Here is a 10969-nt window from a genome sequence, read left to right on the forward strand (position 1 = left end):
GGAAGGAAGGAAGGAAGGAAGGAAGGAAGGAAGGAAGGAAGGAAGGAAGGAAGGAAGGAAGGAAGGAGGGTGGGGAGAGAGACAGACAGGCAGAAAGACAGGAAGGAAGGAAGGAAGGAAGGAAGGAAGGAAGGAAGGAAGGAAGGAAGGAAGGATTGAAGGAAGGAAGAAGGGTGGGGAGAGAGACAGACAGGCAGAAAGACAGATAGACAGGCAGAGATGGAGGGAGGGAGGATAAAGGGGGGGAAGAAGTCAAAGTGTTGCGGAGGAAGGGAGAAAGAGTGAGAGAGGAAAAGAATGAAGGGAGATAGGGAGAAAGGAAGAGAGAGTGAAGAAGGGGGGGGTAGCGGCGAAAACGTGCCCACAGTGGGTGGCTCACCGACGCCAGCGCCACCCCTCGCCTGCTCCGCCTGAAAGGCTGTGAAGGGGGGGGGTAGAGCGGCGGAAACGGGATTGTAACTCTGCATGCAAGAGAATCTGGGAGGAAAAGGGTTAAGAGAATTCTCTCTCTCTCTCTCATACACAGGCAGTTGGCCCCATCCTCTCATCGGTTAGATGTCGAGGCATCTTTGGTTTTTGGCCATTGCTTACCTTCTGTTTCATCTTATATAGGATGTCTCTTCTTCTCTCTCTTACCTGGCCTTGGAGCTATAGCCAGTTAACTTTTGTGATGTTAATCTGCTCACAGTATCTACATGAACATCATGTAAGACATGCTTCTATTTTTGTAAGTAAAATTTCTCTCTCTTCTTACCACTGGAGTCAGATCATCTTTGTAATTTATTTGAACAGCATTTTCCCCCTTAACCGGGAAATGTGGAGGATCAGGGATACTGCATAAAGCTTCTGACCTTCCAAGGCGAATTTTTTGTTTTTTACATTTAACCCAATATTTTTAAAGTATTGTGTAAGTTTGTTATATAAATTAAATAGTTTTATGTGTGCATGATGTTTTGTGCTATTATGTACGGACATGAATCCCTGGTTTAGATGTCAGCCTTTTACATGGCTCCTGGACAAACAGGATTTTCAAGCCTGGCAGCAACAGGTACATTGGCGCTTACTCCTTTCCTAGGCCCGGATACGTCATGCTGGCCAAAGGGCCAGAAGCACCCTTGCTTTCAAAAGTTTGCATCACCTACGTAATGTAATATAACTACAGAAAATCATTTGAACTGATGCGGCATCAAACAGAGAATGCTTATTCAATGTTTTTATTACTGCTGATGAAAGCACTAAGCGTCTTTACATGGTTATCCGGTTACATAAAAGAAGTGGCCAGCTGTAAAATGGGAGAGTACAAAGGGCCTGAATTATTTTAACTATGCACTGTGGCTGTTCGAGAATCACCACGGTCGGAGTGAGCTCCCAACCCTAGTCCCAGCTCCCACCCACCCAGCGGCTCAAAAGCAAGTAACACCTTAAAGCAAGTAGAGAAATGGGTACCTACCCTTAGATGGGTAGGGGGCACCCTCCTTCAATGGGGTGTGTGGTGGCGGCGTGGAGATGGCGAAAGAGTGGTAGCAGGAGAGCATCGGCAGCAGCGGAGCAGTGATGGTGGAGGCGGACAGCGATACTCGGTAGAGCAACCCCTGGCGGCCAATAAGAACACCGTGCAGCCTATGACATTTAAAGGCGGAGACCGGGAGGCGAGCGACAGCGTGTACGCGGGCGCAGCGGAGCCTTGTTGGCGGAGCCTAAAAGCCAGAAGCGAGCACGAGGTGAGCGCCTACGCGGTCCTGCCAATAGCCGTCTAAGGGAGATACCGGAGACTGCTGTCCAAGAAACATCAGAGACTACCGAAGAAGACGCCGAGCCAGAACAACAACAACACGATCCACCACCTGGGTGCCGGTAGGCTGCCCCGTCCCCAGAAAAACATGTGTGGTCCAAGTTAGGTTTCAAAACGTTCTAAGAACGCATCATGTAAACCGCCCAGAGACCCTTCGGGGTTAGGGCGGTATAGTAAGTCTAAAGTAATAAATAAATAAATAAAAACTATTTGGGTGGATTTCAAATGTCTCTGTTCGTATTTAACATGGTATCACACAAGCTTTTCGACTGTCATGCATGGAAGGGAACACAGTCCCACATTCTCCCTGAGAATATATAACAGATATATATATATATATATATAGCGCCAGTTCTGTGGCAAGGCAGGATATAAATTGAAATAAGAAATAAGAAATATAATAAATAAATAAGATTTTAAAACTGTATTATTAAACTGCATTATTAATACCTTGACTTGGATGGCCAAGTCTAGCCTGATCACGTCAGATCGTAGAAGCTAAGCAGGGTCGGCCCTGATTAATACTTGGATGGGAGACCACCAAAGAAGTCCAGGGGTTGCTGTTCAGAGGCAGACAATGGCAGACCACCTCTGAACTGTAAGTCAGCTGCAATTTAACAGCACCTTCCACCAACACAGATTGTTGTCTTCCAATAACTTTTGGTCACTGGCAATTTACAGCCCAGTATAAGAACAGAGCTGTGGTGGCTCAAGTGGTTAAGACGCTGAACTGCAGGCTGTGGAAGGTCGGTAGTTCAGCAGTTCAAGACCCGAGTGTGCCGCATGATGGAGTGAGCTCCCGTCTCTAATTCCAGCTCCTGCCAACCTAGCAGTTCGAAAACAAGAAATTGCAAGGAGATAAACAGGTACCACTTCAGTGGGAAGGTAATAGCATTCCGTGCGCCTTGGTGTTTAGTCATGCCGGCCACCTGACCACGGAAACGTCTTCGGACAGCGCTGACTCTTCGGCTTTGAAACGGAGATTAGCACCGCAACCCTAGAATCGGATTCGACTGGCTTTCGAGCAAGGGAACCTTTACCTTTATAAGAACAGAAGAGAAGCCATGTTGGATCAGGCCAATGGCCCATCCAGTCCAACACTCTGTGTCACACAGTGGCCAAAACCCAGGTGCCCTCAGGAGGTCCACCAGTGGGGCCAGAATCCAGAAGCCCTCCACTGTTGCCCCCCAAGCACCAAGGATATAGAGCATCGCAGTATGAGCTGGTTTGTGTACAAGATCCAGCCTGCCTCCATTTCTGATTTCTAAAATAGGGGTCCCTGCTGTAGAGAATTGTTCTATATCTATGGCAGCTTCCTTTGGCCTACCTGGGCGGAAAGCGCATTTGGGAATACAGAGTTATGCACCCCTCCACTCCCTTGAGAAGCAGAAAGCTCCAGGGCACCGTGCTACAATGTGTAGACTTCTCTGGATAAGAGAGCCCCAGAGACTTAAGAGCATTTATGTGCCATCTGGTTGTTTATTGGCTACATCTGTCTTGAGCATGGAAGGGCAGACAGGCTCACAAATAGCACTACCCTCTTTGTTGAAACCAGGGTCTTCTTTAATGAGAGCCGCTTCTGAGTAATGAAAAATATCTTGAGCTATTCCCTCCCCAGCATGTTACCAAGCTAGAGCTCCAGCAACAAAGCTATCAGCAGCACAGAGAAAAACCTTATGAAATAAAGCTATTTCAATGATAATTAAAAAGTAGAGGACAGATCTTTTCACGATCTTTTCCTGGGTCTTCTAGGACAGTGATGGCGAACCTTTTAGAGACCGAGTGCCCAAACTGCGACCCAAAACCCACTTATTTATCGCAAAGTGCCAACATGGCAATTTAACCTGAATACTGAGGTTTTTACTTTAGAAAAAACAACTCATACATTAACTTAAGATGATCCAAACAAAGTAAGGAAAGCAATCCCAAATGTTTTCATTTACTTAAAATTATTTGACAGAGAATTCGACACTTTAATGATGGTCTGGGCCTGGCTGGGGCGATGGCACGCATACCCACAGAGAGGGCTCTGAGTGCCACTTCTGGCACCCGTGCCATAGGTTCACCACCACTGTTCTAGGAGATGCATGAGTTACCTGTTGGGGGAGATGCTTGCTGCAAGGCAATCTCCTTTCCTCCAAAACAACAAATGTACCTTTGGAGATATCCTTCCACCCCATCTTTAAACAGCGACCGATTTCCCACTAGCTGCTGCTCCATCCTCGCTCTTCCTTCCCCCCCCCCCCCCTTCCACAACATATTTCCCACCACTTACTGCGCGGCTGCATTTTGCCCCGCAGCTTCACCCAATTTTCCCCGCATCTTCTCGATCCTGTTTTTTGAGGATCGAGAACACACGGGGGAAATTGGATGAAGCTGCGGGGCAAAATGTGGTGGCACAGCAAGTGGTGGGAAATTGACATGTAGAATGGGGGGGGAGGAAGAGCGAGGACAGAACAGCGGCTAGTGGGAAATCGGCAAGCTTCTCTTCTTGCCAGAGGCAAGCCCTCTGCTCCTATTGGTTCAGGGTTTTAAGGGCTAGGAAAGGCTGGTCAAGTTTGCTTTTCACACATTATTTTATGGATGCTGTTTTAGAGGGTAGCTGTGCTGGTTTGCAGCAGAACAGCTAGATCTGAGTCCAGTAGCACCTTAGAAACCAATGAGATTTCTGGGGTATGAGCTTGTGAGAGTCAAAGCGCCCTTTGGCAGATACCTGTCGAAGGGAGTGTTGACGCTCGAAAGCTCATATCCTGAAAAATCTCATTGGTTTCTTAAGCTGCTACTGGACTCGAATCCAGATATTTTACGGATGGTGATTCTGGGAGAATAGATTTCCACAAATGTTCATAGGGTGATTTGTATTACTCATTCAAGAGGCAAATTTGGTGTCGGAACGAACTGAGAGAGAGCCAACAAAATCTCTCACAAGATCCAAAGAGAGAGCCAGTTTGGTGTAGTGGTTAAGTGCGCGGACTCTCATCTGGGAGAACGGGGTTTGATTCCCCACTCCTCCACTTGCACCTGGCTGGATGACCTTGGGGCAAGCCGTAGTTCTGATAAGAGCTGTCCTTGAAAAAGAGCAGTTTCTGTCAGAGCTCTCTCAGCCCCGCCTACCTCACAGGGTGTCTGTTGTGGGGAGGGGAAGGGAAAGGAGTTTGTAAGCCGCTCTGAGACACCTTTGGGTGGTGAAGGGCGGGGTATAAAGCCAATCTCTTCTCTCTTCTCTCCTTCTTGTAAAGTGATGCACATTGAGACGGAAAAATCCCAACTTCAGGTATAGGCTAATGGGGTCTGAAGTTGCTGAGACAGAGAGGGGGAAAGATCTTGGGGTGGTAGTGGATAGCTCAATGGAAGTGTCAACCCAGAGTGCTGTGGCGGTGAAAAGGGCAAACTCTGTGCTAGGGATTATTAGGAATGGGATTGAGAATAAAATGGCGGATATTGTAATGCCCCTGTATAGATCTATGGTGTGGCCTCATTTGGAATACTGTGTACAGTTCTGGTCACCATATCTCAAAAAGGGCATTGCAGAGCTGGGAAAAGTACAGAGGAGGGCAACCCAGATGTCTGGGACTTTTCCGTTTAGAAGAGAGACGACGAAGGGGAGACACGACAGAGGTTTATAAAATTATGCCTGCGGTGGAGAGAGTGGACAAAGAGAAATTATTCTCCCTCTCCCAAAATACTAGAACTCGAGGTCAGCCAATGAAGCTGGTGGGCAGTAGGTTCAGGATGTACAAAAGGAAATACTACTTTACACAGAAAGAGATTAAAACGTAGAATTCATGGCCAGAGGGTGTAGTGGTGGCCACAGGAACAAACAGCTTTAAAATGGGATTAGATAGATTCATGGAGGATAAGTCTATCAATGGCTACCAGACATGATGACTGAGGGGAACGTCCATATTCAGAGGCAGTAATCCTCTGAATCCCAGAGCCAGGAGGCCACATCAGGGGAAGGTCTCGGCCTCTCTGCCCTGTTGTTGGCCATCCAGAGGACCTGGTTGGCCACTGTGTTAGACAGGATGCTGGACTAGATGGACCATTGGTCTGATCCAGCAGGGCTCTTGTTATGTTCCTACCTCGTCGTCTTTCATCCCATGGTAAATTTAAATGAACTGCAAACAATACAGTTTGCCATTCCATAGGGGAAATATGAAGCAATCAGAGAATGCCCGGAAGCAACCAGCTGAGGGAATGGTGCTAACTGAAACATGTTAGAAAGACTTCTTGCATCTCACAGCAACAGTTCTGAAAGAGCAGCCTTTGAATTTCCTGGAATCTCCGCTAGGCTTAATTTGAGGCAGCAGCACAGAAATCCCAAACTAATTTTGAATTTTACAGCTTAGCCATCAAATAATGCCACCAAACATCCATTAAAATAGTTCGCTGATGATCCCGTTTACTTCTGAATTCCTTTAAGGCTTACCATCAAATCAACCTACTTAAGGTTCTGCTGTCAACAGCGGAAGAATCACAGACGAAAAGCGCGGGGGGGTTGCTAGTGACAATTTTATTAGTCTAAATGCCACTGTACTATAATTGTAATAAACTGCTTCTAAGCACTTGCTGAGATCTTCAGTCTTTTGTTTAATGTTTGGTACCACAGTTTTTTTATTAGTTTTATTTTATTAGTCTAAATGCCACTGTATTATAATTGTAATAAACTGCTTCTCAGCAATGGGTTAGATCTTCAGTCTTTTGGTTAGAGAGCCAGTTTGGTGTAGTGGTTAAGTGTGCGGACTCTAATCTGGGAGAACTGGGTTTGATTCCCCACTCCTCCACTTGCACCTGGCTGGATGACCTTGGGCAAGCCATAGTTCTGGCACAGCTGTCCTTGAAAAAGAGCAGTCTCTGTCAGAGTTCTCTCAGCTCCACCCACCTCACAGGGTGACTGTTGTGGGGAGGGGAAGGGAAAGGAGTTTGTAAGCCGCTCTGAGACTCCAAGTGAAGGGTGGGGTATAAATCCAATCTCTTCTTCTTCTTCTTCTTAATGTTTGGTACCACAGTTTTTGGAAGGAGCTGCGGTGGCTCAAGTGGTTAAGATGCTGAACTGCAGGGTGTGGAAGGTCAGTAGTTCAGCAGTTCGACACCCGGGTGCCGCATGACAGAATGAGCTCCCATCTCTAGTTCCAGCTCCTGCCAACCTAGCAGTTCGAAAGCAAGAAATTGCAAGTAGATCAAGAGGTACCACTTTGGTGGGAAGGTAACTGTGTTCTGTGCGCCTTGGTGTTTAGTCATGCCGGCCACATGACCACGGAAACGTCTTCGGACAGCGCTGGCTCTTCGGCTTTGAAACGGAGATGAGCACCGCAACCCTAGAGTCGGATTCGACTGGCTTTCGAGCAAGGGAGCCTTTACCTTTACCTTTTACCACAGTTTTAAAAATAACCTTCCTTTGAAGTGTTGGAAAGTACATTGTACATAATCCCTGACCTGGGTAGCCCAGGATAGCCTGATTTGATCAGATCTCAGAAGCTAAGCAGGGTGGGCTCAGGTTAGTATCTGGATTGGAGACCTCCAAGGAATGCCAGGGCAGCTACATGGAGGCAGGCAGTGGCAAACCACCGCTGAACATCTCTCGATTTGAAAACCCTACGGGGTTGCCATATGTCAGCTGTGATTTGACGGCAACAAAAAGCAATAGTATTGTACATAACCAATTAATTTCATCTCCCATGCCTATCCCATTTGTACGCTGAAATAATCAATGACGGCACTTTCCCAGCTGGGACGTTTCACGATACTCAAACCCAGTCAGCAAATATCAGCCTCCGAGCTTCATTCTAGGATCGCTTACTCAGACGCCAGGCCCGCTGATTTCCAGGGAGATTTACATCCATGTGGACATAGAACTGCAGTTGGGCTTCCTTCTGAACCTATTTGTTCTGCTGGCAGGTTTTCAGGGTCAGCCCAGTGTGAAATCTATTAATTTTCTTAGGTGGGTGATAGTAAGATGCTGCTGTCACTCAGGTATAGGCTGAAGATCTACTTGGTTAAACAGAGTGTGACTTTTAGGGTTCCCAAGTACTAACCGTGATCTGGCGGGGGAAGCGGCCGGACCATTCCTCCCTGTAACGCACCATGCTGTCACCAGGAAGTGACGCCGGGCGACGCTCTGGCAATGGGGCTGAAAACTTTATGGTACCATCGAGTTTCCAGCCCCATTGCCAGAGCGTCGCCCGGCGTCACTTCCTGGCGACGGCATGGTGCAGCGCGTCTGCTGTCCCCGCGGGAATGATCTTGCGAAGATGTCTATGTCCCCCTCCAAATCACGGTAAGTACTTGGGAAGCCTGGGGACTTTGTTCAAAATAAATTAACATGGGGGCGGGGGGGGGGAGAATGCAGCTCACCGGCGTCCATTGTAACAGCTTGCCTTGTTTCAGCTTCGACAGAGAGAGAGACCCATAACTTTGCTTAGAACTGCTCCAGATGTTCATACTACAGAACTGTAATACAATATGGTGTGGAGTTTGACCACAAACAGGGAGAAGACAGCCCTATCCTCCAGCAATAAGCCATGAAAGCGACGTAAAACCTTCATACTCCTCTCAAAACAGGTTTGGTAGGGAGGGAGAAGAGCAGGGAGGGCTATTATCTTTATGCCCTATTTGTGGGAATCTAGGCTAGTCAAAAAAAAGGGATTGTCTTAATCCAGCAATGCTGTTAACTTTTTAGGACAACAAACAACCCCCCCACCTCCCACATCTTGCCTTGCTTTTCTGGTAACTAGACCAAAAGCCAACATTTCACAGTGGTAATTTTTTGCCCACCTGGCTACTTGGTGTTTCAGGATTATAGACTTAGAGCAGGGGTGTTAAATATGCGGCCCGGGGGGCGGATCAGGCCCCCGGAGGGCTTCTATCAGGCCCGCAGTGGAACTGGCTGTCTTATGCTTCTTCTTCCAGTTCTGCTGCTGCTGCATCATTGTAGGTTTGCAGCTTACAGATACACACCTGAACAGCATACTCAAGATTGCAACAGATTTTGATGCAATAATTCAGAGCAAGAGGTGTCAGTTAAATAAACAAAACATTGCAAGAATGCTAATGTTTTAAGCATGTTATTATTTTAAGTAAAAAAACCCCACCTTTGTGTTTGTGTCCTTTATAAAGTTTATATCTTCGCTACCTGGCATTACACTTTATGACTCACATGGCCCAGCCCAACAAGGTCTCATTTATGTCAGATCCGGCCCTCATAACAAATGAGTTTGACACCCGGATTGCACCTCAGACGGTTGTGCATGTACATTTGTGTCCCTAAGGAACATCTGAATGTATGAGCTGGTTCGTATGTGTTGGATCCCCAAGCATCGAGAATAAATCCACGTTTTAAGAAAAGCAAAATTTATTTCAAAGCGTTGACGACATACTCAAACACGTTCTTTGTTAGAACTGGGGATACACAGTTAGATCAAGCATAATAAAGGAACTTCAAAGAGATACAGGTCCAATGAATGACTTTCCCGCTGGCGGGCTAATGAAACGGTTGCGCGCCCAGTCCATGGGAACCAGGCAGGATATTAGACATAACACAGGTGCAGTAGTCATGGGAAAAGCAATAGCCAAGCATTACAGCATCTTCTCCCCCACACAACCTCCAGCAGTTATCTTTTGCATTCCAACGCAGGAGTAGGATGATAGAAACCAAGCCGGGTGCAACAGGGAAAGAATATGTACACAGAGGTCACAGAAAACAGAATGGCAGCTTGCTGACATACTGCCCCCCTTAAAATACACTTACAACACACCTCCCGGGCCGGGCGGGAGATCTCCCGGGCTGGGCGGGAGACCTCCCGGTTTGTCCGGGAACCTTCTGTGGAAACTACGGATCAGGTAAGGGGCCCGAATATCCCCTTCTTCCACCCATTCGCGGTGCTGGGGACCGAAATCAACCCATTCGATAAGGTACCAGAGTTTACCACGTTTCACTTTACAATCCAGGATATCAGCGATCTCAAAATGTTCATCCCCTTCCAAAATGACAGGTGGAGGAGGAGTAGTTACAGGTCTCCATGGAGACGGGCCAGGATCCTTCTTTAACAGGCTCATGTGAAATACAGAATGCAAGGCACGTAAATTCTTAGGCAAAACAACATCAACTGCCACATCATTTATGACTTTGCGCACTTTGAAAGGGCCTATGAACTTCCATCCCAATTTCCTGCTAGGCCGCAGCATCTTAATGTTCTTGGTTGAGACATACACAAGATCCCCAGGTTTCAGATCAAACCCCACCACCCTACCCTTGTCTGCCTGGGTCTTGTAAGCAGCCTTGGCTGCGTCAAGTGTTTGGCATAACAGAGGCCATGCTTTTTGCAAGGACATACACCAGGTATCAGCATCCCCCACAGGACGTTGGCCCATCCCCTCCAAGAAAGGGAGGGGGGGGCTGTCGTAACCAGAGACAGCTTTATACGGAGACATGCCTGTGGAGCTATGGACAGTATTATTATAACAATATTCAGCAAGAGGCAATAAGTCACACCAATCATTCTGTTGATAATTAGTAAAACAACGCAAATATTGTTCCAGGGTCTGATTAACTCGTTCCGTCTGTCCGTCAGTCTCGGGATGATACGCGCTGCTGAGTCCTTGTTCCACCCCTAAAATGGAAAGAAGTTCCCTCCAAAATTTAGAAACAAATTGGGTCCCCCTGTCAGAAATTAACTTAGTAGGTAATTGATGAATTTTCACCACGTGAGACATAAACGATTTCGCCAACCTTTGAGCTGTAGGCAAGGAAGGAAAAGGTACAAAATGAGCTTGTTTAGAAAACAAATCAACAACCACCCAAATGACAGTGTTCCCTTTGCTCGCAGGGAGGTCAGTAATAAAATCCATGGATACCACTTCCCATGGTCTCGATGGAGTAGGGAGTGGCTGTAGAAGACCAGGAGGCTTGCCCAATCTGGGTTTAGTCAAGGCACATGTTTGGCAGGACCGAACAAACATCAAGAGGTCTTTGCGCATATGTGGCCACCAGAACTGTCTGCGGATGAGTTGTAGAGATTTAACAAAACTCCAATGCCCTGCCAGTTTCGAACCATGAGCAGACTCCATCACCTCCCTCCTCATTGAAATAGGCACATACAGTTTGTCTCCAGAATAAATCAGACCATCAGGGCTACGGACACAATCAGGCAACGTTGTCAGGGAGGCATCATCCTCAAC

The sequence above is a fragment of the Gekko japonicus genome, unplaced genomic scaffold (genome assembly GCF_001447785.1).
Source record: "Gekko japonicus isolate JY-2015 unplaced genomic scaffold, Gekko_japonicus_V1.1 scaffold562, whole genome shotgun sequence".
Taxonomy (NCBI): Eukaryota; Metazoa; Chordata; class Lepidosauria; order Squamata; family Gekkonidae; genus Gekko; species Gekko japonicus.